Source organism: Podarcis erhardii (genome assembly GCF_964252035.2).
Source record: "Podarcis erhardii genome assembly, chromosome: 5".
NCBI classification, from domain to species: domain Eukaryota; kingdom Metazoa; phylum Chordata; class Lepidosauria; order Squamata; family Lacertidae; genus Podarcis; species Podarcis erhardii.
Genome location: NC_138509.1, coordinates 72,091,270 through 72,119,200, shown reverse-complemented (window position 1 = coordinate 72,119,200; position 27,931 = coordinate 72,091,270). Strand labels below are relative to the sequence as shown.

General features: G+C 40.4%; 1 long non-coding RNA gene across 1 annotated transcript; it reads right to left on the bottom strand.

Moving 5' to 3' along the window:
- Window positions 1–755: 755 nt before the first annotated feature.
- LOC309341821 lies at window positions 756–24,660 on the bottom strand. The gene is made up of 3 exons (XR_014156561.1): window positions 24,521–24,660; window positions 2,490–2,644; window positions 756–841 (listed from the first exon to the last, which is right to left on the bottom strand). It is a non-coding gene; the product is annotated as an uncharacterized lncRNA (long non-coding RNA).
- Between the last annotated feature and the right edge of the window lie 3,271 nt (window positions 24,661–27,931).

Genomic DNA, 27,931 nt, shown 5'->3' with positions numbered 1-27,931 from the left:
CTTTTGGATTTTCATTAGTCCTTTTCCATAACTTGAGAATGATTTTTCAAACATAAGGTATGCTTGATTGAATGCTTTTACTTTTACCTTACACTATTGTTGATGCTGCTGGCTATAGTTAGAATGTTTTCACCACATATGGGAGACAATCTATGGTCAGAAATTATGTATAAAATGTCTGGTCAGAATGAGTCCTTCCATGAATGAAAAGGGCCTTTGATGAAGCAGCCATTCCTTTCAACAGAAAGAAGGTTGGGGTGTGAGTAATTTCCACTGATCACTGTTCTAGAGGGCACCCCATCCCTCCGCCATAGATTTTACGGGAGGACACGGGGTTCGGTAGAGGGGAAATTGGTGAACCTTGCTGTGGCGTTCGCACAGAGCCCCCATTCATTCCACGGAGCATTGACTCTGCACCACCACGACTTATCTCTTTCACTGCCGCCAACCAGGTTTCCCTGGTAATATATTCAGACTCAGTCAGGTTGTAACGTATTAACAAAGATTCCAGTTTATTGTGAATGCAAACAAGTTTTAAATACTTTGAAACACTGTACTTCGATTCACTCTCTCTGTCTCTCCTCTGCCTCTGACTCCTATGCCTCCCACCCACAAGAAACCAACCGAATTAACTGCCAAAACCCCTGTGTTGAGCCTTAAACAGAGTTAGGCTCCACCCCCAGGCTTTCTTATTGGTCAGCCTTTCACTCTCTCCGCCAGTATGACATCTCCGTAATGAGTGGGCAAACGCCACACTTCTTCTCCTTCTGTTAGACAGTGACAGGAATATCCTTCTTGGAGTAGAACTTTGGCCACATGCTCTTGAGAACCGGTCCTATGTCTGGAGATAAGGGGGAAGAAAGATTATCACCCATCTAGGACACTGTAGGGAATATGCAGTCAAATCCTAAGAGTGTGGGCTTTTTCTTAAGAAAAAGGAGGGTGCAAGTACGTTGCTTTGCTTTGCTTTACATTTCATTTTATTATTTAAACAATTTCTACCCTACCCTAAAAAAATGTCCAGGGCACCTCAGAGCATTTAAAGTAACCTTAAAAATTCAATTTAAAACAGCAAAAAAGAGAAAGGTAAAAAAAAAAGTGAATTCCATAAAATAGTAGCAAAACAACGCCAGCAAAATTAGCAGAATTAGCATAACAGATTTAAATCAGGCTGTGTGTGTGTGTGTGTGTGTGTGTACAGTGGTACCTCTGTTTACAAACGCTTCTGGTTATGAATGCTTCATGTTACGAGCTCTGCTAACCTGGAAGTAGTTGCTCCTGGTTGCAAACTTTGCCCCAGGATGCGAATGGAAATTGTGTGCCAGAGGAGCTCATGCAGCGGGAGGCCCCATTAGCGAAAGCGCGCCTCAGGATAAGAACGGTTTCAGCTTAAGAACAGACCTCTGGAATGAGTTAAGTTGGTAACCAGAGGTACCACTGTAGTTAGTTACAGCACATCCTTGAATTATATATGCATTATATAGCACATTCCTGAATGATCAGATCAGATCATAGATCATATATTATACTACATTATTATATTAATTACCATTCAGTGCTTCTGTGTTAACCTTGAGTCCTGGTTTTCTGAGTCTGGTGTATATTTCTTTATTGAAGCACCAACCCAGTAGTGAGTTAATACATATTATAGATGATTGGCTTACTCAAGTACTTCACTACGGAGAAATTTAGTTAATAACAACCCTCCCCCATATCTCCTATGTTTCTAATGTCACCTATATCTGTTTCTGACTTTTATTCTTTCTCCAGTTCCTTTTCTGCTTCTTTCTTTTGCGCCCCCCTCTGCATTTGTAGTGGGAGGCTGCAAGCTTCTTTGATTAGTCTGCCTGACGAACCACGAGCTAAGATGGATGAGTTCTCCAAACCAATCGAAGTCAGATTACATTGACAGTAAATAGAAAAAAAGGAAAACTATGCCCCTCCAAAAAAAGCAGAGTGTGGGAGGAAAGGGTGAAGCGAGGGACATAAAGCAAGCTGCTCTAACTTCAGTAAGATCCTGTCTCTGTCCCACCGGTTGCAACTGATACCTGCTGAAGCCCCTATGATATATTCAGATCCTAAGAGGAGCAAATCTTTGATTTCAATGATGCATTCCCAAGTAAAACACTTGGCAGTGAGGTTCTGCGTGCCTATAATATCCGGTCACCCTGTCGTTCATTTTAAAGAAAGGTCTGATAAAGTTCTTGAGTGTTGCACTGTGTTCATATAGTGGCAGATCTTTAGAAGATTTAAGTGCTCCTAATACACGTTTCTCCAACTACTTAAAAGTGGTGACCACAACCTCCTGCAGCCATATTTTCAGGAGGCTTCAGCTTGCTAAGCTATTCCTGCAGCAGATAGCATTATAATTTCCAGAAACTAGTGTCGGTAATTCTGATTCAGCGAGACCTGCATCTGAGCCAAAGTGCATAAGATTGTGCTATAAGGCTGTGTGTTCCTGAAGACCCACTAAAGTTACTAGGTATTACTTTTGCAATGCGCTGTGTATCCCAAGGAGGGTGGGAGGGAATGTTCTCCAGCAACGAGTCTTTTTTTCTTTTCTTTTTTGGTGCCAGACACATTTCATTGAAGGTGTCCACCAGACTGGCACTAAAATATTGTCTTAACTGGCCATCTGTCTCGCCTGGTTGAAAAACAGAAAAACAAAAGCATGCCTCATTTATGAAAATAAAAGTTTTTTGGTCTGCTTGGCGTAAAAATTATACTACGGGAATATGAAAAGCAGCTGGGTCTTCTGGAGGAGAATGAAGATGGTAAAGTTCTCTTTTGAAACTTTGGAGGATAGATAGACCCCACCCTGAGCAATTTTGAGGCAACGTTAGAAAATTATACACATATTTTCATTTGCCATAGCTTGCTCTGTTTTTCTAGCCCATGAATAACTGTGTTTTCTGGATAGTTTATATGTGCACAAATTGTGTTGTAGAAAAGGGAGCTGATGTGAAATATCAGTCATAATTGTTAAGAAATGAATGCAAGCTGCTTTTCCTATAGTGCTTTTCCATCTCATTTTTCAGAATTGAGGGTAGCATTTGGGACTGTAACTGGGCAATAAGGTTTTCTCCCCATCCTCTGCAGCTCAGGCCAGTCACTTCATGTTGCTTCTCTTGCACAGCTTTGAACAAAAAGCCAAAAAGGTGTGCTGTGCTCTGTGGCTCTTCTAGAACATTCTGATGTTGCCTCGTTCGCTGTTCTTTATATGCAAATAAGCAATTGTAGGACTTCTGCGCACACTATATTTTGCATAATTCACACCTCCCAAAATAACATGTGAACTGAAATATATCTGTCTTTTGAAATTCACATTTTTATGAATTTTGCATTGTAGTTCTCCAGTTGAATATTGTGTACAAAAAATAAACATACATTAGGTGTGAAGAAGAAATATGTGTATTAGTGAAAATAACATACAAAAATTGCATTGTATTAGGGAGAATTGTTCTGTAAAGAATGTGTATTTGGCAAAAGTGTGCATTAGGAGCTATTCACACTAAAATGAAAATTCAAACTGACATGAAAATGTGGATGATACTAAAGTTAAGATTGGGGGATAAATGAGAAACTAAGGAAACCTGAACTTGATAATCACATATCACTATTTTGTGCACTGTTCCATCTGGCTTTCAATTTGAATTTAGCTTGATCTTTTATTCCCCTTCCTTCCCCCCTCCCCTTTTTATGAAGATTACCCGCTCTGGGATCTCACAGCTAATTCTCCCCTGGTCTCCTCGCTGGCCCAAATAGGACTAATTTAGCCAGCTAGCCCTGGTGATCATCTAATGTTTATTGGATGGATTTCCCCCCTAAATTGATTCTTGAATTCTGAATTTATTGTTATTCATGTTTTATACTGTATTTTATGCTGTTTTTTTGTTGCATCAATTAAGAGTTTTAAATTTGTTGTTAGCCACCCTGAGCCTGGTTTTCTGAACCGGGAAGGGTGGGGTATAAATAAATTATTATTATTATTATTATTATTATTATTATTATTATTACTACAGACTTTCTTACACAGTAACAAGGTAATATACAAAAAAAGCAAGAATACGATAAAACTGCAATTCAGAATAAAGCAGCATTTATTTTGCATTGCAAAACATCAGGTTAATTTTTTGTACATGGAAAATGCTGGTTGCATTTCATATTTAGTATTAGCTTTGAGTTGTATTTCTAAATTTAGAGCAAATGCTCTTTCCTGAAATTAATCCTGTTAAACTGTTTTATATGTAAACAGTGCTGAAATCCTGATCAGTTCATAGCATTTAAAGGAGGTTGGAGTAGCGGGTAGGGAATGAGATTTTCCTGCTGAGCAAAAGAACCTGTTTTGTCTGCGGAGTTTTAGACTCAAATGCAGACATCTTGGACTTTGAAATGTCAGCCAACTAGGCCACCAAAGTAACCTGTGATAAACTTTGACTGAGTACTTAAAAAAATGTGTAGCCAGACTGCTTGCACTTTGTCTATTTTTCCTACTAGGTATGAAATCACTTAAGTATAACCCAGACAACAGTTTTGCTGATGTCTCTCTTTCCCTCTGTCTAGCAGCTATACTTTTAGACCCCAGCACCCTTAATATAGTTGTATAGACATCAGTCAAAACATGGCCAAATAACTGATTTACATCTAAATTTTACAAAACTCTTCCTCAGATGTTTTGGTATTTGATAGTCATGCCAGATCATTAGTAATATTGGAACTAGGATTACTGAGAGGAGGATTTCTAGACATAGGATCTCTTCCTCACATGTAAACGTTTTTTTAAAACTGCACGTTAGACACAAACACCATTCTGATTTTTTAAAAAACAAAGGCCTCAGACCTTAAGTCTGCCAATCTCTGTACACAGCCTTAGCCCATGTATAGTTGCCTTCCTTTTTCCTCAGCCCACCCAGCTGGTACATGCGCAAATCCAAGCTAAACCAGAGTTGGGGAAAAAAGATGCTGAACAAATATTGCACCTGATAATTCACTCTTATTTGCAAGTTAAGTATCATGAAAGGTAGTGTCACATGTTTTCAAAGACTGTGCTTACGACTGAAGTATAATAAACAATTTGTTACACAAACTGTCTAAAGGTGTTTATCCAATCTCACACTTGGTTACCATTGGTTGTTAATCTGTGGTGTGTAGTACCAAGTAGATACATTGTCAGCTGTCATCCCATTGGTTTTTATGAATTAGTTAACTGATTGCAGGAAACAGAAGCTGCTTCTAGTGGTACTGGTAATGGAGTTCTTGCTTATATAGCAGTTGTCCAAAGTCTGCAATCTCTCTCTCAGTTGATTTTTGTGCATTCTCTAGACAAAATGGAATTCTATAAAAAAAGTCTTCACTATACAACCAGGTTAGTTTCAAGGTAATGGTGTACTGCATCTGGTGCTATCGGTTGGGTTACTGTGTGTCGCACAACACAGCATCTAAAGTGGGCTAAAAGTAAGTTGGAAAAATGCAATTAAAAACAACATTTCTATTTAGTACATGCTACTTGTATGATGAATAATCCAGAATCAAACTGTTTCCTTGAGGAAGCACCTAGTGATTGCAACAGCTTTCAGATCTTCTTTCGGTTGTTGTCTGCGCTATTTCAGATGCTGCTTTTGAGCTTCCTCCATCCACATTTTGAGGGACACAGTCTAAGCCATTGAATATATACTGACACATATCACTGCATTCAGTTGGGATTATTTCCATCTTAAGAATAATATTTTATTGCATTTTACACAAAATGACACAAAAAACAAAACAAATTTCCATAGACATTACAAAAAAAGGAAAGAAAAACATGAAAAACATAAACAAAAAAAGAAAAGAAAAAAGAAATTTTAGCATAAAAATAAGAGCTCACTTTTCAGTTGTAACCTTCAAAACCTTATTTTCCTTACTTCCACCCGCCTCCCGATCTTGTATTCTATGTAATAAGTAGTTCAGCAAGATCATTCTTTATTCATTTTCATTCTTTGTCCCTCCCTTTGTACTCTTATTTAACTCAATCACTAGAACCCCTTCTTATACTTAATGTGTATAGGATTGTGCCCTTTATCTGGGATAATGCCTGTTGTCCGCAATCTAGCTGTGATACAGATTAGTAGGATTAATTGCCAATATAATGCAAAATATAGAAGAATAATAATATAGACGGGAATCTTGCAATAGGAGATATATGGGTCAGTGAGTCATAATGTTTATTACTCTTGTATTAATAGTCATATTTCCAAAACCAGTCTGAATGTACAAACATGGGAGATGTTTCAAGGGTGTATCTGTTGGAACAGTTACAATGTGGCTTTCTCAGCAAGCGAAACTATTGATCTGTACCAGCCATGGTAATGGTGTTGACCTGGAGTCAGTCTGGGTGAGTTATTTGTTACTCATGCAGCAACAGATATTCATTATAAACTATATATACTGTTAGTTTGCTCTGTTTATATAACCATTTTGTGGTCATTTATTAAAAAGTAAAAATTATGTATAGTTATTGGATGTACAATTTGGCAGGGAAGTGATCCTGTCAGAAATTTAGCCAAAGAAACCACACTAACACCAATCATATTCCATGTTGTGATAGAAACAAATTCTTCTTCTTTAAATGTTTGGAACTGAAGCTCTTTTATCTTTGCAGATGTCGAGGGACTGTAAAAGCACACAATTTCTTGGCTTCCAGTGTAGAAAAGATGCTGTCAACAGAAGTCTGGAAGGAAGAGTAAGAAATTATCTGCCCTTTCACAGGTATACCCATTCATTGCCATTTCAATATAGTGTTGCAAAGTAACCTTGTTGACAGTTCCTGATAGGATGAAGTGCAGTGAGTTTGAGGACTGAAGTGGGCTGGGTGTGATGTTATTCAGACTGCTTTCTCTCCACATACTTTTCAAGGAAACGTTACAGAGGTAAGTGCCTTAGCCATGGGCACAAAATTATAGGAACTATGGCAAAATGAAGGGATTATAAATGGTTTTTGGAAGTAGAAATGGAGAGAGCTCATTGGAACTGATCAGGAATGGAAGGTGGCAAGTTGTCTAGAGGATCCATAGCTGCTGAGAGTCTTCCTCAGGCCACAGATTAGGGCCACAGGGTAGAGTTTGTGTGTGTGTGTGTGTGTGTGTGTGTGTGTGTGTGTGTCCACACACAGCCCTGCTCCATACCTCTGGTCATCTTTGTTTCCCTCCACTGAACCCATCCCAATTTGTTTACATCATTTTCGCATTCCACACCTGAATTTCACACATTCCATATTCATGGAATGGATGCACATCTTGTGAAAGTGTAGGCCAGTTGAGAATTATTGGAAAGAAGTTTGATGCATGATGGATTATTGGATAAGATGCAATCTATTGGTTGTTCTATTGAATTACTGCAAACACTGCACAACCTCAGGATAGATCGCCTATTGAAGATCTAATTCTAGATGCAGAGATTGTCTTGGCTGGGTACTAGAATTTCCCTAAGGTTCCATCAATCTCTGAATAGCTAAGAAAGGTTTTGAATCTGGCTGAGATAGAAAAATCTTACTTTGGTTATGAAAAGAGAGCATGACTCCTTATGATGGATGGTTTTGTAGGGAACTTGAATCCATTCATAAATTACTGGACTACTCAGTTCTTTGAAGCAATATGTATATTCAGTTCGATAATAAAAACAAACATTCATTGAGACTTTGATCAAAATGAGATATTTTTTTTTGAGCTAGCAGTTTAGGTGATGGAAAATAACAAAGAAGAAAAGTTGCTAATGCTGTGATTCCCAAGCATATCATGTTTATTCAATCTAACACTTTGTTCTTTTTATAGCATCGCTCTTAGTACTATGCACTACTTTTCTTTAACACCTCTGTCTATTTGAAGCCACTTACTGCATAACACTATTTAGAAGAAGCTGAACATATCTATACGAATTTCCTTAAACAAGCCTCAATAGTTAGTTTAATTATAAGTCATTTAAAAAGTGGTACTTACACAGGGACATTTTGTCTCTGTTGTTGAAACTGCGGATGTGAGCAATAAAAAGAAATGGCATGATTCATTATGTGTCAAAGACTTTTCTGTAGCTGAGAATTATTATTATTTTTAATTATTGTGCTCAGGTTCTGCTAGTTAGCTTACCATTGGCGTCTGTGAGAACAGGATGCTGGACTAGATGGGCTATTGACTTGATCCAGCAGGACTCTTCTTAGGTTCATGAACTGAATGGGTATAGCAATATTTAGATGAGCACTGTAAAAATGTAAAGGACACCTGTATGGTTAAGTCCAGTCAAAGGCGACTATGGGGTTGCGGCGCTCATCTTGCTTTCAGGCCAAGGGGGGCCGGCATGTGTCTGCAGACAGCTTTCTGGGTAATGTGGCCAGCATGACTAAACCGCTTCTGGCTCAACAGAACACTGTGGTGGAAACCAGAGCACACAGAAACTCCATTTACCTTCCCACCACAGTGGTACCTATTTATCTACTTGCACTGGTGTGCTTTCGAACTGCTAGGTTGGCAGGAGCTGGGATCATAGCTGTCAACTTTTCCCTTTCTTAAAGGGAAATTCCCTTATTCTGAATAGGATTCCTCTCAAGAAAAGGGAAAAGTTGACAGCTATGGCAGGGATAGAACAATGGGAGCTCTCCCCGTCGAGCAGATTTGAACCGCAACCTTCTGATTGGCAAGCCCAAGAGGCTCAGTGGTTTAGACTACAGCATCACCCGCATTCCTATGAGTACTGTATGACCCACATCTCAAGATACACATGCATGACCATTTAGGAGTTCTTATGTGCTCATGTCAGAAACCAGAACTTATGGAATAATGGAAGCAGAAAAATTGGTCTCTGACCCAAGGAATCTAAATTTTAACTGTGGGGGAAACAAACATAGGGAATGAAAAAGCCAGAGTAATGAGTGATGAATGTGAGCAAACATAGTGTCACCGTGTGGTAGTTATAGTGAGGGACTAAGATTCTGGGAGTCTGGGGTTCATATCCCCAATCAGTCAGGAAGTTCACTGAGTGACCTTTCAATCACTGTCTCTCAGCCTAACCCACCTAACAGAGTTGTTGTGAGGAGAAAATGGATGGGGTGGACGGACCACGTGTGCCACCTTGAGCTCCTTGGAGGAAGAATGGAATGTTCTTCTTCTTCTTCTTCTTCTTCTTCTTCTTCTTCTTCTTCTTCTTCTTCTTCTCCTCCTCCTCCTCCTCCTCCTCCTCCTCCTCCTCCTCCTCCTCCTCTTCCTTTTCCTCTTCCTCTTCCTCTCCTTTCTTTCCATGTATCTCATTTGGGTTGGGAATATGGACTAATGAGGTTTAATGGAATGAGAGAGAGGCAGTAAAATGTATGAATTCTGGAAGTAATTTAGAGGCGTATTTATTTGATTTTTATATCCTTGGTGGCTTTGAGAACTGCATGAACTGGGTAAAGTTTAGCATAGAGAAATAGGTAGTCAGGCATCACATGTCTTCTTTGAGCTTTCTCTGTATTTACTTCTACTGTCTGTAGTCTCAGAAGGAAGAATATTATGCTTTTGTTTATGGCAAACTGTAAAGGCAGGGATGGCTGTTTCAGTACATACACTCCTGTTTCCCAAACAAAAGAGAAAGAGATTAATTCTCAGCAGTTTCAGCTGCCTGGCACGTCCAAGCCAGTCAGAGTATCACCTCAAAACAGCAAGTTCCAGTATGTACGCTAAAGAAGACAATTCATTCCTAAGGTATTTTGAGCTGGTTGATCTTTTCCAGCGGGGGAGGGGGTACTTATAAAAAAGAGAGCACATTACACACTATCACATTCTCAATTCGGGGTTTCATTAATTTTGTTCAGTAAAACATTTCCCACCTAACAGGATACCTCAAATTATCTGTGATACCCAGTGTTTGGCATGTCCAACATAAAAGACTTCCCATTTGTCATATAGTGCTTGTTCAGTTTGATGGGATAGTGCCCCAGTAATGCATCTTGCCGATTCAGCTGCAAATCTCTGCGACAGGTTTGTGGTAAAGGGCATTTTCTGTGGTTTTGCTGCACAAGTGACGTCACATATATTCTTAATTAAAAAGGACAGTAAGCAGAATATAAGAATTTTATAGCAATGTTTCTTTAAAGTTAATTTTGCTTCACAACCATACCTAATACAAGAAATTCTACCTGTGCAAAGGCAACAGAGAAGGACGGGCGTGTTTGCATCTTGGGCCCTGAAACAGCAAACTAATAGTATATACAGACACTAGTAAGAATGGCCAATTTTGGTTTTATTTACTTTCCCCTTTTCCCTGCCTTCAGTCTGCCAAATTTCTGCATAAGTCTGCAAATTTTTAAAATTGAAAAATCCTCATGAAAATTCATCAGCACATTTTTTTCCAAGTGATTCCCTGTAAAATAATGCATTTTATATGCTACTATCACAAATATATGCATTTTTATGCACACGTTACCATATTGCACACATCTCGGTACACAGTATTTGTTTGGAGGACTGCTTCGCAACATTTGGAGAAGTGCAAATTTCAAAGAATAGTTGTGTTTTGGTTCACTTACTGATTCAAAAAATGAGAATTAAGTAGGTTTGTATTCAAATCTGAACCAAACCAGATTTGTCTCCCATCCCTAGATACAAGCGTTATCAATCTGTCCTTCCTTCTTTGTTGTTTGTCCTGGCTGCTTTTTCAAACTGCTTCATCTTTTGTTGAGTGCTCTTTCACCAAATCCCCTCTTCACAAGTTTTTACTTGTACACTTCTGCCCAGAGGTGGGAGGAGGGTACTCTGCTCGCATGCTAACTGGGGAGTAGGAAATGGCTTCCTTGATGATGGTAGACCCATTTGACATTACATCTAGCTCCCACTTTGAACTGGGTTCAACTGGAAATGAGCTAACCCCCTGCCTCTGCCACTCCCCCAGCCATCTCCAGAGATGAGGGGTGGGAGACCTTACAGAGAGAGAATTCTTACACCAGGACTTTTAAGTAATACTTTTAAAAAATACTGGCTCAGATCAGTTTTGATACTCTGCCAAGAAGACATTCCCAAATAATATTCTTTCTGCTTCTGAAGAATATGAGTACCAGAGCACTGAGAGTGAGGCTATTTGAATTTCTCAGTAGCTGGCGGATACAGGGAGATGAATAGGTACAGCACACTGACAAATCCAATTCTGCCAGAAAGAAACAGCTTCACTTTAAAAACAGCTTTGCTCAATATCTCGAAGATGTGTACAGAAAGCAGCCGTGTAGCATTTATGCAAACATTAGGCAGCATGGAGCAACTTGCCTACCCCCTGTCTTGAACACCTCCACCCCCTTTTTATGGTGTAAGCAATAGAATCATAGAATCATAGAGTTGGAAGAGACCACAAGGGCCATCGAGTCCAACCCCCTGCCAAGCAGGAAACACCATCAGAGCACTCCTGACATATGGTTGTCAAGCCTCTGCTTAAAGACCTCCAAAGAAGGAGACTCCACCACACTCCTTGGCAGCAAATTCCACTGTCGAACAGCTCTTACTGTCAGGAAGTTCTTCCTAATGTTTAGGTGGAATCTTCTTTCTTGTAGTTTGGAACCATTGCTCCGTGTCCGCTTCTCTGGAGCAGCAGAAAACAACCTTTCTCCCTCCTCTATGTGACATCCTTTTATATATTTGAACATGGCTATCATATCACCCCTTAACCTCCTCTTCTCCAGTCTAAACATGCCCAGCTCCCTTAGCCGTTCCTCATAAGGCATCGTTTCCAGGCCTTTGACCATTTTGGTTGCCCTCCTCTGGACCCGTTCCAGTTTGTCAGTGTCCTTCTTGAACTGTGGTGCCCAGAACTGGACACAGTACTCCAGGTGAGGTCTGACCAGAGCAGAATACAGTGGCACTATTACTTCCCTTGATCTAGATGCTATACTCCTATTGATGCAGCCCAGAATTGCATTGGCTTTTTTGCTGCCGTGTCACACTGTTGGCTCATGTCAATATTTTGTACTGTTGCATAAGCTTATCTCGTTTTTTTAAAAATAATTGCATAAACAATTATAATAGTTTATTATTTATACGCCGCCCCACCTGGCTCATATTAAAACATTAAAAAAATGCCAAACATTATAAACTTCCCTAAATAGGTCTGCCTTCAGATGTCTTCTAAAATTTGTGTAGTTCTTTATCTCTGTGACATCTGATGGGAGGGCATTCCACAGGGTGGGTGCCACTACTGAGAATGCCCTCTGCCTGGTTCCCTGTAACCTCACTTCTCACAGTGAGGGAACCACCAGAAGACCCTTGTAATAGGATCTCAGTGTCTCTGGGCTGAAAGATGGGAGTGGACATGCTCCTTCAGGTATACGGGCTGAAGCCATTTAGGGCTTTAAAGCTCAGCACTGACGCTTTGAATTGTGCTCAGAAATGTACTGGGAGCCAGTATAGATCCTTTAGGACCGGTGTTATATGGTCCTGGTGGCCACTTATGAACATTACTGGATGACATTCCATATATATAAATAAATTAAAGTGCCCCCTTTTTCTACACCGTTCTCAAACATGAATGTGTTTTTGCGTGGTTTGTGTGTACATGTGTGTGAATAGAAATGGTGATGAATGTTTTGAGTTGGCATTCAGTTATTCATTATATGTGTGTTCTGCTCTTTCTGTAATGTTCAGGTTGTGATAGTAACCCATGGTCACATTGTGCACTTCATGGTAGAATAGATCTTTTAAATCCAGGACTTCCTGATCTATGACAAACACAGTACTGTACCATATGGCATGGGTAGGGAACCTGTGTCCCTCCAGATATTGCTGGACTACAATTCCCATCATCCCTGATTATTGGTTCTGCTGGCTGGCTAGGACTGATGGGAGTTGAAGTCTAGCAATATCTGGAGGGTCACAGGTTCCCCATCACTGCCATATTGGTTTGCAATATTTCAACAGAGACGGATATCCAATAGATACACTTTCACCCCATGCATCAGGCATCAATACACAAAAAATCAGCCCATTTCCCAACAACTGATATTCAATCCACAAAAGAAAGTGTGCAACAATTTAAATTCAGTCTGGGTTGAAAAATAAAAAAATGTGGTTGGCCACATTCAGTCCTGGGATCTGCTGCGTATGTAAAAGAACAGCAGTGGAAGGAGCAGAACAAGCATGTGTGTGGGTGGAGAAGTGTGGTAGTGGGTGGGTGAGACCAAAAGCGAGTTCCTTGTTCTTGCTTGCTTTTATCAGAATGCTTTTCCTTTCAACCCGGACTGTATCAAATCATCCATGCGAATGGGCCAGGTTCACACAGATCACCCCTCCGCACAGCTGAGAAATACATTAGAAGGAACATTGCCGGCAGATTATGACAACACAGAGGTGGCAACTAGAATCTGCAGCACCTTCTCTCTCAACTCAGGGCTTTCATGTCCTTGCAATCATCAGGTTTTGCTTAAAAAGCACTCCCAGCATCTCTGAGCTGGGGTGACATCACCACAGTGGTATTTTGGGCTTTTGCCAAGTTACTTCTAGGCTTCCACTTTCAGGGTTTCCAGCTGTCGAAATCAGCAACAGTCTCTTTGTATACACAAAACCACAGAACTGTAGAGCTGCAGAGCCCTTTGTCGAATGCTTGCCTGTGTCTGCATTTCATTTTGCCTCAGGTCTTCCTGCCCTTTCTGGAACTTGCCTTTCTGTCCCCATCTCCTGTGCAGCACAGCCTGCCGTTCCTGCTGCAGCAGACCCTTATCTCCAGTCACGGCAAAGTTCTCTCACTTTCCTGCCCAGGCCCTTGCAGCCTGAACTCCGGTTGCCCCTGTTTACCAGCTGGATCATCCCTACTTTTTGCATGCACGGTGGGCTTCCCTGAATCATTGTCCCTATTTATTTATTTTGCCTTGTTAAGGTTTTAGCACAAACATGTAAATGCAGGCACATGAATGTTCAAGGCGCAACACAGGGCAAAGACTGCCATTTCACATGATGGTGAGGCTCATCATGAAAAGCTTGGTGGTTTATGATCTTTGGGCATCTCTTTAACTGAAAGAAAACACACTTTGGGTTTCTTTACAAAAACAACATGTAGAGAGGATACAAGAGACAGGGCATTTTCAGTTGTAGCCACCCAACTGTAAGGTTACTCTCCCCAAATATGCTTACATGGCATCTTCTTTGGTGTCAATCAGCACCCAACGTACATCTTATTTTCCCAGGCCTTTAAAACCCGCCATAGCTTTAAGCTGTTTTTACACTGTGCCTTGAATAGTTATGCCACATTTATTGTTTTATTGGGATATTTTTTAAAATTGTATTTCAAATTGCTTTATTTCTTCTTTTGAGCTCTGAGAACTTTGTTGTGGTGAAACCTAGGAATACTGGCTTGGATTCAGACTTCACTTCCATCACCAGAAGTGGAAGAGGAGGAGACTTTTGCTAATTCTCTCTTGTGCCCTTCAGAAATCTTCTCCTGAGGCTTAGGGGACATCTTTCTGGAACAGTTGGGCGGGAGGAGGCACTGGCAGTTGTAGAAGGAAGAGGAAAGTTGGCAAAGTTGCCTCCTTCAGATTGGTGGGATTACTCCACTAGACCAAAAGCCTTCAGTGGATGGAAAGAAACCTTCTGTATTACGGTATTTTAATATTTTGTTGGAAGCCACCCAGAGTGGCTGGGGAAGCCCAGCCAGATGTGCGGGGTATAAATGACTAATAATAATAATAATAATAATAATAATAATAATAATAATAATAATTCTGTTCATAGAGGGTGAAGAATGGACAAAAGCCATTTAAAAAATAAATACCTGTGAGTTGAAGAAATGTTGTTTTATAGTGTCCAACATGCTATTGCAGATTAACTAAAAATAGCATTCAGCAAAATTAGAGCCTCCTTCAGCAGGGAATGGAGGGGTGGCATGGGGCTCAGTCAGTGGGAAATGGGGTGTTCCAATAAAGTACCTTTTGTTGTTTGGAGGTGTATAGAACTGGATTGTGCTTTATGTTTTTAGATATGCTGTAAGCCACCCAGCCAGATGGGCAGGGCATAAATAATAATTTAAAGTTTTGAAATACATTCAACAGGATCATCCATTTAGTATTTCTCTCCTGATTAAATTATATGGTCAGGATTCTCTTCTTTTGTTTAAACAGTATTGTTATCTGGTAGTATCTGCAGTACAATAAGTTTAGAATAATAAAAAAAGTCTCTCTTTTCAACTAGTATATAGTATATACTAACTGGTCTTCAGTTGGTGGGTTGGGAATTACCAGTGGGTTGTCACAGCCTGATCCAAGGCATAACTGTCAACATTCCCCCCCTTTTTAAGGGAAAATCCCTTATTCTGAATAGGATTCCTTGCAAGAAAAGGGAAAAGTTGACAGCTATGATCCAAGGTGAGTCACACCAGGAGGATAGTTAAAGATTAAGAAATGGTTCCCCAAATGCATGTTTGAGTCAAAAGTGGGTCCTGGGTATGAAAAGGTTGATGAATTTGGTTGCTGCTAACTCAGAGATGGAAAGAAGACATAGTACGTACCAGAGACGAATGGCAAACTAAGCTGTTGGACTATGCTGAAATACCAAAACTGACTGGAAACCTCAGGGACCAAGAAGACAAGAAATTCAAGAAAGAATGGGGAAAGTTTATCATTTACTTAGGAGAACTCTGTAAGCAGATGAAAACATTAGCAGGATTTTTAACTCACTTATAATGTAACAGATATTACGGACAACATGGACAGATACAAAATATAGATTACTAAATAAAATGCAGTTGAAAATGTTGACAGTAGGACCCATGGAGGGGATGGGGGAAGTCTTGAGATTCAGAGTAATCTCTTTAGATGGATGTGTATATGGTATGGTTATAAATTTATATTTGTAAAATCAAATAAAAATGATTTCAAAAAAAGAGAGAAAAAGTTGATGAAATCTTCACTCTCTCATAATTACTAACAACATCAAAAGGCACAATATACCCTCTTTCCAGTGACAGAATTTGACCTGGTCTCTATAATCTATTCACCTGGAGGTAACATTTTAATTGATTAAACAAAGCTGCTGGGGGCTCATTGCTTTCAATAAGAAAACAAGAGTGTTTGCTTCCAGTGGGGCCACATTAGCATTGTTTTAAAATGATTATACTAACTAATACAATAAGGCAAACTCAAAATACAACCGCAGGGCCTTGATGAGAATGTAGATTGACTTGTTCTACTTGGTGGAAAACCCTCTGACCCAAAACACACCACTCCATCTGTCAACGTCTAGGCAGCAACAGCAAGGCAGAAAAATGAATGAGATGGCTTCAGAGAAGTAACTTTCTGAAACACATTTGCTCACTTAACACTTAATCTGTGCCCTGCACTGAAATATTGTTCTCTGCCATATACCATGGGTAGGTCATTCCCAGAATTAAAAATGACTTGATAGAACAAGAATGAAAATATCCACACTTTTTTTTTTAAAAAAGCACCACTTTCTTCAAACACTCTGAGTGAAAGAAGCAGTATTTATTTAAGTCAGCCTCCATGCATAGCAATAAATGAACACAAATTTGAGATCAGAAGCAACCTCATTCAGAAATCAATGGTAAACATTTCAGTGTCCCAGGGCACTGATGCTGATCTCAAAGGGCTCCTTCAGATGATCTGTTTATTGAGCATTCATCCTGATTCACTCGCACAAAGCTTACATGGTTGTTAGATTATGCCTGGTCTTTACTGAACATTCATTTGAATTCATTTACAGGGCAGTTGCATGGCAATCAGCATTCATCCTGATTTGCTAATGGGGCATTTAAACATTTCCCCATTGTTCATTCAACACTTTTAAATCCATTTCCCCATCACTTTCCAAACCGCAAAAAGTTCATGGTTTTTGCGTTTGTTTAATGTGGATTTGCCAAGTGCTTTGTTGTTGTTGTTTAGTCATTTAGACTAGTCCGACTCTTCGTGACCCCATGGACCAGAGCACGCCAGGCACTCTTGTCTTCCACTGCCTCCCGCAGTTTGGTCAGACTCATGTTTGTAGCTTCGAGAACACTGTCCAACCACCTCGTCCTCTGTCATCCCCTTCTCCTTGTGCCCTCCATCTTTCCCAACATCAGGGTCTTTTCCAGGGAGTCTTCTCTTCTCATGAGGTGGCCAAAGTATTGGAGCCTCAGCTTCACGATCTGTCCTTCCAGTGAGCACTCAGGGCTGATTTCCTTAAGAATGGATAGGTTTGATCTTCTTGCTCTAATCCATGTTAAATCAGAAAACCTAAAATTCCACAATGTGCTTGACTTCCTCCTGAAAAATAATGACCGCCTGGAGGCACCCAAGGTCAGCATACTACAATTTCCTTACTTTACTTTTTTACTTTAAAGTGAGCCTTCACCACCAAATTGCTGAACTACAGTGTGTCAGCAAATTTGATTCTCCTCAATTTGGACTTAATCAGAACTGTGAGTTTCTTGCAAACTATGTGTAAGGGATACAGGTGGCGTCCCTTACACACTATGTGTAAGGGACGCAGGTGGCGCTGTGGGTTAAACCACAGAACCTAGGACTTGCTGATCAGGAGGTTGGCAGTTTGAATCCCTGTGACAGGGTGAGCTCCTGTTGCTCGGTCCCTGCTCCTCCCAACCTAGCAGTTCGAAAGCATGTCAAAGTGCAAGTAGATAAATAGGTACCACTCCGGCGGGAAGGTAAACGGCGTTTCCGTGCGCTGCTCTGGTTCGTCAGAAGCGGACCCGGAAGCTGTACGCAGGCTCCCTCGGCCAATAAAGCGAGATGAGCGCCGCAACCCCAGAGTCAGTCATGACTGGACCTAATGGTCAGGGGTACCTTTACCTTTACCTTTATGTGTATTCAATTGCATAGGCATAGCTATGACTGCAGTTGAGAATGCACCACTCAGTTCTCATCATGTATAGATCTAGATTCTGCATAGAAATGTCACAAGCCTACTCCTAGCCCTTTCAGTTTTGGGCTCTTGGATATGCTAGCTATATCCACCTGTTTCTGTGTGTGCATATGAGACATAAGACTCTTTTTTTGTATGTGACATAATAGACTATAAGCCATAAAGGTCCATGCCACAACCAGTTGTAAGATTCCACAGAACTCTTCCTTTTGCATTTGCTCTGGAATGTATGCCTACAATAGCTCACCAATATGTCAGGACATTTTTTAACAACATAGGCAGCCTTTAATTAAACTACTTTGCTTTCCATTGGCCTTTTTGACCTTTTAATGATGGTGTTTGGTTTCCTTGTTTATCTGACATGCTGTTATCATGCTCTTTACATTCCAGGCGTGTTATCTTTCCCATGCATGTGCGTAAAAATCCTCAGATCACAAATCAGTAAACAAAGTAAAACCCTCGAGAAATATCATGTTCTGAAGATACCCTCCTGGAGGAAGTGAGTGACGGGAAAGAAAATGTGGGAGAATAATGACTTCAGAATTCATTTGCTACACATTAGTATGGTAACGTTTCTCAGGTCACTTTCTATGAAAAGCCACTTCTCCTACAAACGAAATACGCAACGTTTTATACAAATCTGGAGTTTTGCAAAAGACCTGGGTCTGCTGGTTTTATTGTTATGCTTCTCAAAAATGGTTGTGTTTGCCTCGTGCTTTGCCAACATTCATAGGCCTTTCTAAGGCACACCCCTGTGTGCATGAATTGGGGTTTAAGCCCTGTTGAACACAGTGGAACTTGCTTCTGAGTCCCTGTGAATGGGACCAGACTGCATGTATCACAGAAGTTGATCTTCAAAGACGTACACCATATAATGCACCCAGGTTGTAGGATTCCTTCCCTGTGGAAATCCAGCTGTTCATGTTGGTACTATTCAGGCAACAACTTAGACGATACTTGCTAGTTTGGACCTTTAGTACGTTGGTGGAGTAGAGCTCAATGGCTGTTGGTTGCTTTGTATTATTATTATTAGCTGGCAACTGCAGTGGCAGTTCTGCCAGCATGCCCCCTACCTCTCCCTTGCTCTTCTTCTCCCTTTGTCATTGCCTTCTCTCCCTGCTTGCCCCCCTCTGGTGGCTGCACCAGCAGTTGCAATGGAGCAGTAGGTGGTGGCAGCAGTGGTAGGGGAATGAGCCCCTCTCAGTCTCTCTCCCTACTCGCTTCTTCTCTGATACATGAAACACAGTTGAAAGTAGTGTGCCAAGGGACCTCTGAGAATTGCAATCTTCCCAAGGTGTTCTAGATCTCCTTGGGAAATTGACTTTCCCACACATTGGATGAGGAAGAAAGATTGAAGAAAAACAGGAGAAACTGAGAGCTGTTGCTACTGGAGAATGTGGGCATTCTTTTCTGGCTTGGATTCAGATCTGAGCCAGAGAAGAACTCAAGTACATAATGTTTGCCTTAATGTGGAAAGCTAGTCTAAGACCATCATCAGTGTGGCCCTCATAGCATGACTTTGGGCACTTCCAGATTGTCATTGTTTAGGGGTGGGACTGAATAACATACTGACAAATTCAGGTTGCACAATTAAAGCTAGCACTCCACCAAAAGAAGTGACAGAAAAATGCAAAACCTCTTAATACATACAGTGGTACCTCGGGTTAAGTACTTAATTCGTTCCGGAGGTCCCTTCTTAACCTGAAACTGTTCTTAACCTGAAGCACCACTTTAGCTAATCGGGACTCCTGCTGCTGCAGTGCCGCCGGACCACGATTTCTGTTCTCATCCTGAAGCAAAGTTCTTAACCTGAGTTAATATTTCTGGGTTAGCGGAATCTGTAACCTAAAGCGTATGTAACCTGAAGCGTATGTAACCCGAGGTACCCCTGTACTGATAGAAACTCTTTGCACAACTGTGTTTCAAAGACAAGCTACTAATGGGTCTGTTGCTGAATATTAGGATGTGGTGTTGTTTTCATGCAAACTTTTCATGCATTCTACATCTGTTTCAAAGCAAAAATGACCATCACTCCCACACAGTAATAACGTTAACATTAATTAATATCACACTTTCAAAAGAAACAAAGTAGAAAAGGCCTCCAAACATCTGCTGAAGATATTAACACTGGAAGCAAGTGAGCTGGTCAGTGCTATTGTATTACCTTTGTACCATTCTGAAGTACAGTATCATGCTTGCAAAAGAATATCTGTGCAACATAATTCTTGCTTCTGATGGCCTGGAGAATACCTCATAGTAGTTCTCAAAACAAACACACTTCTAAGATATCCTGCAGTTGAGAGAATGTCTGAGGTTGGACCTGAGTGATTGTGTGCTTTTGTAGTAGAGATGTGATATCGTCCATTCACATTATATGTATTGCTTTCTATCCAACAAATGGCCCATGACAAATTGAAAGAAGCCATGCACATTTTTTTCTTTTTTTAAAAAAAGACTTAATACTTTGTTTCTAGGGCTGCATTTTTGACAGCCCCCAAATTGATTGCAAATGAAAACAACAGTATTCCACAAAAAGAAGCCAATTTTAAGAGTTGAATTTGCAGGAAAATGTTACAAAAAGTAGCCTTTATCAAAATTTATTTGAGTGTTAAAATTTAGCAGTTTATTGAGATTTCACAATACCAAATCAGAATATGCCAAAAGCTTGAGCACCTGCTTAACCACCAAATCATATTCAGATGGCCATGCAAAATTTTAAAATATATTTCAATGCAATATTTTTCTTTGATACTGAGAAATTTAATTTCGTGTGCAATTTTACATTTAGTGTTTTGATCTGAAGCTCAAACCCAGCATCAGTGTTCAGGTAGTCCTTGAGTGCTAATACAGTGTAACCCACCTTCAGACTGTATGGTGAAGGGTGGATTAAAAAGTCTAATAAATAATTATTTGATTATAAAACTTCATAAATACTTGTATAGCACAGTTTTCCATTCAAAGTCTGAATTCTAATGCGATCCCCACACAGGAGAGCAGGAGAAAGCAGCGTATGACTCTGTAACTTTCATTTAATGTTTCTTATATTTTAGATCCATTCTAGGTTGTGGAAGCAAAAAGAGATTAATAGATTTCTGAGCCCCCTGAACAGTTTTATTAATTGTCTGAGAGCAGAAAGTAATTTGATTTTGTAGAATTTGGTTTTGGAATATAATGTTCAATTGCTTTGGATTACTAAAACTGTAAGTGCTTTGAAGCATGTCTGTTTAGATCTAAATTGTGCAGTTTAGTATGTTGCTGGACATAGTTTAATTTGTGTATTATTCTTGGTAATAACTAACGGAAAATATCAATGGAACCCCATCAAACTGTTCCTGCTAATTTAAAATTATGGATTTTGAATAGATCTGTAACTTGGATGTTGTTGTTGCTGGAGAAAGCGTGTTCATTAAAATGAGACCCTGAGACTCTGAAAGCTGCTGCAGACTATAAATATGCAGCCTTGAAGAAATATGCCAATAATTCAGGTACAGAGTTTGGAATGTTTAGTTACAGAGTGCAACTAATATTCATTTGCAATTTGAAGGGGGGATTATACGATCTCTCTTCCATCTGCCACTCTTACGGAGGAGCAGTTCCATGCGCAAGAAGCTTGCATAAAGCATGCCAGCGTAAATTAAGCTGATGTAAAGAAATGGCCTTTTAAAATGAGGCATACATTTTTTTCTTTTTAAATTGACATTTGCAATGATGGAATGGAAGAAGGAGGATTCTCCTTGAGGTCACTGTGTTATGCATTATCTTTTACCCTTCTGCATTGAGTCGGTGTCCTGCAACATGGGGCTAGGTTTTTAAAGGTGCCAGTAAAATACATTTACAGTGGTACCTCAGGTTACATACGTTTCAGGTTACATGTGCTTCAGGTTACAGACTCTGCTAACCCAGAAATAGTGCTTCAGGTTAAGAACTTTGCTTCAGGATGAGAGCAGAAATCTTGCTCCGACGGCACGGCAGCAGCGGGAGGCCTCATTAGCTAAAGTAGTGCTTCAGGTTAAGAACAGTTTCAGAGTAAGAACAGACCTCCAGAACGAATTAAGTACTTAACCCGAGGTACCACTGTATTGTTTAATCTAGCCTTTCAAGGTATGTACAATGTTGACCTGTGCTTTGATCTGGTTTTTAGTCTACTGTTGATTTCAATGTTTTGATCACTTAAAATAGCCATTTTAATGTTTTTTAAACTGATAATTTCATTATTTTATTCTTTTTTTGTAAACTGCTTTGAGGTGTGTTCCCTGCCCCCCTGGGGGGGGGCACACCAATGAAGTGGTCTATAAATTTTATAAAATAAAAAGAAAGTCTATTTGACAATAAACACATGCTGGAGAATGTAGGTTTGCTCAAGCAACCCCATCCTGTTTGGGGCCCTTACCCTATATTCCACAGGCTTCTGCACTGTAGTCTTCACTTATAACAAGAGTTTGTAGCCCTTTCAATTCTATCTGTGCCCCTGCAGGGAAATTCAATGAATGACATTAAACCTTCATTGGAGGAAACATGGGATTAAATGCCCTAACTTTGAAGTAAGGATGCATCAGTTCCTATCATGCATATTAAAAGTTTGGGGGGCGTGTGTGTGTGTGTGTGTGTGTGTGTGTGTGTGTGTGTAATCCTGCTCTGCTTTGCTGTTCTTTTACGTTAGCATGATATATGATATTTGCTGCTATTAAGTGAAAATTATGTGAAACAGCTGCAGTGACAGATAAGATTAATTATCTTTTGCACTGCTGACATTTAACCCTGCTTGTAACTTGGGCTGCTGGATCAGGCTTCTGTAGCAAAGAAGGCAGGGCAAACCAGGGCTGCTTGCCTGCCTTAGTAAGGGCATATCTGCAGCAACTTGTCGTGCTTTGACATGGCAGGAAGTGGGAAATGAGGCCCTGAGGCATGCTAAACCCTTCGAAAAAGGAAGGGTATGATATAGGAGGGACCCCACACCAACACTGTTGGGCAGCTTCACGTGGCAGCTGTAAGATTGCAACAAGTATTGCATCAACATACCATTCAGTTGTTGTTTTATGGCCCACAAAAGGTTCCCAGGTAGCCCTCTTATTATTATTTTAAAAAGTGAAGGCAGATTGCAGTCACTGGTTTAGGGTGGGACCTGAAAAGACACACGTCAGGTGTCAGCATTCAATGAAATCTGTATAAATATAAATAAATAAAAATTAAAAAATTGTCCAGTAGCATCTTAGAGACCAACTAAGTTTGTTCTTGGTATAAGCTTTCGTGTGCATGCACACTTCTTCACACAAAAGCTTATACCAAGAACAAACTTAGTTGGTTTCTAAGGTGCTACTGGACAATTTATTTTATTTTATTTTATTTTTTATATATTTCAACTGCGTCAGACCAACACGGCTACCTACCTGAATCTGAAATCTGTATAGTTTGAAGTGACTGGAAGCATAAGCACTTACTCGTTTTGGAAATAAAGCATTGTCCAGACCCATAAAATTTTTATTCACAGTTTTACTTGTGGAACTTCCTTCACAACAGAATTAAAACATCAAAGGTACATAAAAAATACCTGTACAATATCTTGTGCTGTCCATCACAGGCTCAGCATCTTAGAAAATATGAAATAATTCAAACAGACCTTTAGGCATCCATTTTGCCTGGAGCTGTTTTCTTGGAGAGCTTCATCTTCATCCTCCTCCCATGGAGATTTGAGATAAGAGACTCAAAGGCAACTCCCTTCAGAATGGAGATTTGCAATCAAATACCTTTGTCACCTGATCTAAGGTTACTCACTCACATGTCAGCTAGCAAAAAAACAACAATTAGTTAATTATCAACTCGGCAAGAGCTCCGAGTGCTCTTCTTGCTGTTCTAAAGCTTCAGTGGAATCTCCCCATGTTAAAGCTTTTCACTACACAGACATTCCCATTTCAATGTCAATTAAAAGAATTATACTTACAAGGAATTCCACAACTTAGCAGGCATGTCCAAAGTCCATTTTGGGGGCCTAATCCGGTTGGTTTAATCCGGCCCTTGCCAGATTATTTCCTGGGGTAAAATCCAAAAAAACCTCAACAACTTCAACCCTAAAAGCTCAACAACTTTGGGGTAAAATCCTAAAAAAAGCTCAACTTCAATTCTAAAGAAAGGTCAACAACTTTGGTTGGCCATTTGGTCAGCCCTCACGGCCCTTCACTTCATCAAATCTGGCCCTCTTTGAAAAAAGTTTGGACACCACTAGAGGTGCCGCAGAGAATGCCTCTCTTGGGCCCCCCTCCAAGGAGGTGAAACCAATCTTAACACCCAGCAGGATCTGGAGGGGAGGGAGCCAGCATTTAGGGCTTTAAACACTAATGTGAGCACCTTGAACTGGGTCTGGAAATGAACCAATGGTGATGAAGAGGAGTCTCCTTTAAAATACGCCAGCCACATAATACTGTTATGAGTGCTTTCATTAGAACATTATGCAGTCATTATCTATTGATATAATGCATGCACTGGTAAAGGGGAGTGGGGCTGCCCTGTTCCTTCTGCCTAAGTGTTCATACCACTTAGATCTGCCACCCTGCGTCTGGACATCTGCAAAATACCACTGATTGTGTGAGTTAACTCAGTGCATGTAACCATGCTTCTGTATGTTTAGGCAAGAGCCAACAGTAGGGTGCTGCTGGAGAACTGCCACTTACCAGAATGGAGCAGGAGCAGGGCAGGAGGGCAGGGGCACATTAGTGGGACCACTGGATCACTTCCTAATGGCTCTCCTGCCATGGGACAGCAATGCCATGGCTGGGAGGCCAGTTCTGCAGCCCCTCCAGCTGCTCCTGAGCTGAACCACTAATGCATAAGCTCCCCTCTGCAGAAGTCTGTAGAGATGCAGTGTGGGCGAGGGCCACCGGTACAGCTCTGCTCTCCCTTATCTTGCATACATGGATAATGATTGACTAGGGCTTAAGCTGTACAACAAACCGGCTTTCAGGTATAACAAAGAACTCCAATACCTTTTGAAATGTTTCCTTGCACTTCTATCATAGCTAGAAACGAGCAAATTGGAACAGTTCATTTCCTCATTCTTATAATCTTAAATTCAGCTTGTCGCATCCTACATCAGTTTGATTTTTTTTAATAAAAAAAAAATCAGAAAATTCATCCTCACATTTTTCCTAATGCACACATTTCTGCATGCAGTTTTGTGCAACGGATACTTGTTTGCAAGTGATTCCCCTAATATCATGCACTATTGTTAGGTTGAACCCTACTGCATATATTTCCAGGAGAGGGTCTGTCACTGTGGAATTCCCTCCCCCAGGGGTGCATCTAGCACCATTATTGTATCACTACTGTGGTACGCTAAAGACTAACCTTTGACACCAGTGATTTATATTTCCTTGAATATTTATGACCACACTTTAATAAAATATGTCTAGGCAGCTTACAACATGGAATATAATAAAAGCAATCTATAGACAGCATAATTAATATAATTAAAAACATCAATAAAACACTAGTAGATAGTGGTCAGTTAAAAAGAGAAGTTCATATTGTGAATGCCTGTCAAAAACGTAGTTTTCAAGAGATCTGCTCAGTCCCTAGTGAAAATATACAAATATATCTGTTTTAGGACCCGCCCTTTTCTTCTGATTGCAATACAATTGATTTTAAGATTGGATTTTTACATTGCTGTAAGGATTTGAATAAAACCATAATAGTTGTCATAACAATAACAGTAACAACTGATCACAACAAATATTGCCTGCATAAAATAATAAATATTGCCTGCATAAAATAATAAAAAAGCTCAGCCCCCCTGGGCTTTCTTTTAAAAAGGCACTCTGACTAACTAATTAATTAATCTCAATTTCATAAAGTAAAGAACAATATGCAACCCTCGACTAAACGGAAGGGACCAGCTCTTAATAGGATTGGAGAGGGGGGAGGGAAAAATACTTAATTGCATAGTTCAACTGAGTTAAGAAACATGAAAAGCGGGAGGTAGTGCAAAGTGTTAACTTGATTTAATTCAGAGCATGGCCCCTACACCTGTTGTTCTCAATATTCCCAGATCTGCAACATGACCCTCTGAGCAGCATGAGGTAGGAGGGCCAATGAGAGCGAGCCATGACATTTGACTGTTTGGTGCCTTTTGGTCAGTGGGCTGAGGGGAAGCCAAAGATGAAGTTTTCCTATTGCTCACTCTCACCGCCAGCCCCCCCCCCATACACACACAAGCTCAAATTTGCTTGGCATTCAACATGTGCCAACCTGGAAGCTCTCTGTGCTGATTCTAGATCAGCGGGATGTGTTTACTTAGCGAGGGGTGTGGGCAAAGCACTCTGTGCATGTTCAAAAGCACAATTTATTTATTTTTAAACACTCCAGGTTTCAGAGAATTAAACCTGGCGGTGAAAGTTGTTTGGTTCATCCTTCTGGTTTTCTGTTGGCATGTACATGTCAGCTGTCATGACTAAACTGACCCAAGCGAAGACTTTTGGATCAACTCTGCTGTCAAGTGTGTGCCTGTTTGCCCTGGTCTACTAGTGCTGTGGTTTTAAACTAACAGAAGTCTGCTTACTACATGGAAACAAAAGCCAGTGTTGAAATACAATATTTATTGTGATGGCTTTTTTGAAGCAGTTCAGACTTTATCACCCCAATGTTCTCTGGTGCTGACAACCTAAACAATTTTCTGTTCAACGCAGATTTACTTCTAGGTTTTTATCTTTCAGTATGAATGTTTCTTGCTGAAGCACTTTTAAACAATTGCACATATTATTCCTCCATAGGCCTGTCCCTGAGACTGAGCGCTCCCACTTTTCTTCTGATAGAAGCTTTGTGCCTTTCAAACAATTGCAGGGCAAAGATTAAAGTGCAGCAAGGAGATGCAATGAAAGGGAAAGCAACACCTGTTGAATTTCTGGCTGCCATACAAAGTCTCTGTCAAGAAAAGAGTTGGTGATCCTAAAGGTCAAACTTAAGCGTGAGATGGCTGGGATTTTCCTTCTTAGCTGTGGGCAAGGAGGCAATTTGCATTGGGGAGTTGTGGTCTCATGGCATGATCTCCACACAATATTGAGCATGTATGTACTTGAGAAATGTGGTGTGGGAATTTTGGGCGGAGAAAATAATTTTGGGAACTATTATTTATTGTTTCTTTTATTTAAGAAATTTCTATACCACCCTTCATCCAAGCATCACAGGATCACCTCTTAAGGTGCTTGGAATTATGGAATATTATGGAAAATAAATGTATGAGGGGGACAGCTAGTGCTATCCCAATCTGTCATTAGAGGGGTGTCAATTTTAGGTTCTCTCTGCTTCTCATTTTTCCTGGTCTTGAGTTCAGTTCTTAAAAAAAAGTCCTCATCAGCATTTTTGTTTGTTGCCTTCAGTAATACATTAATTTATTTGCGCACTTTACCTGAACATGCACAATTTTGAGTCCCTAAGACAGCTGGATGGCATCTTGTACATCTCCTTCTGGCAACTCCTGCAGCCAAGCAGGTGCCAAACATATTGCTCTGCTTTCCTTTCGAGCACATCAGTGGGTTTTGTTGTGCAGCCCATGACCTCCATACTCACTGCCCAGGCTTGCACCCCAGAGAGGCCACTCTGGTGTTGCTAACTTTTGAGGCAGCAGTTATGAGTAATCAGTCTCTGCAGCCACAGCAGGTGCTGTTATTCTCCTGTGGTTTGATTTTGCCCCTGGTGGCACACTCCCTTGTGAGACAGACGGAGGCCAACAATTTGGCTGGAGAACTGCATTGCAAAATTCAGCAAATTTCGAAGGATGGCTGCTTTAGAATTTGCTTATTATTTCAGGCAGTGGGAATTCCCCTACCTGTCACTGTTTGGCCTAATATGCACATTTTTGCAAAGCAAAATCCCCTAATAAAATTCATTTTTGTATGCTATTTTCACTAAAACAGTGGTACCTTGGTTTTCAGATGTAATCCATTCTGGAAGACCATTTGGGTTCCGAAACATTCGAAAACTGAAAACTCAATACGGAAAACTCAATAGAATCATACATTGGGATAAATGTGCTTCAAGTTAAGTATTTTTGGGTTGCGCTCCATGGCGACCCGGAAGTAACGGAGCAC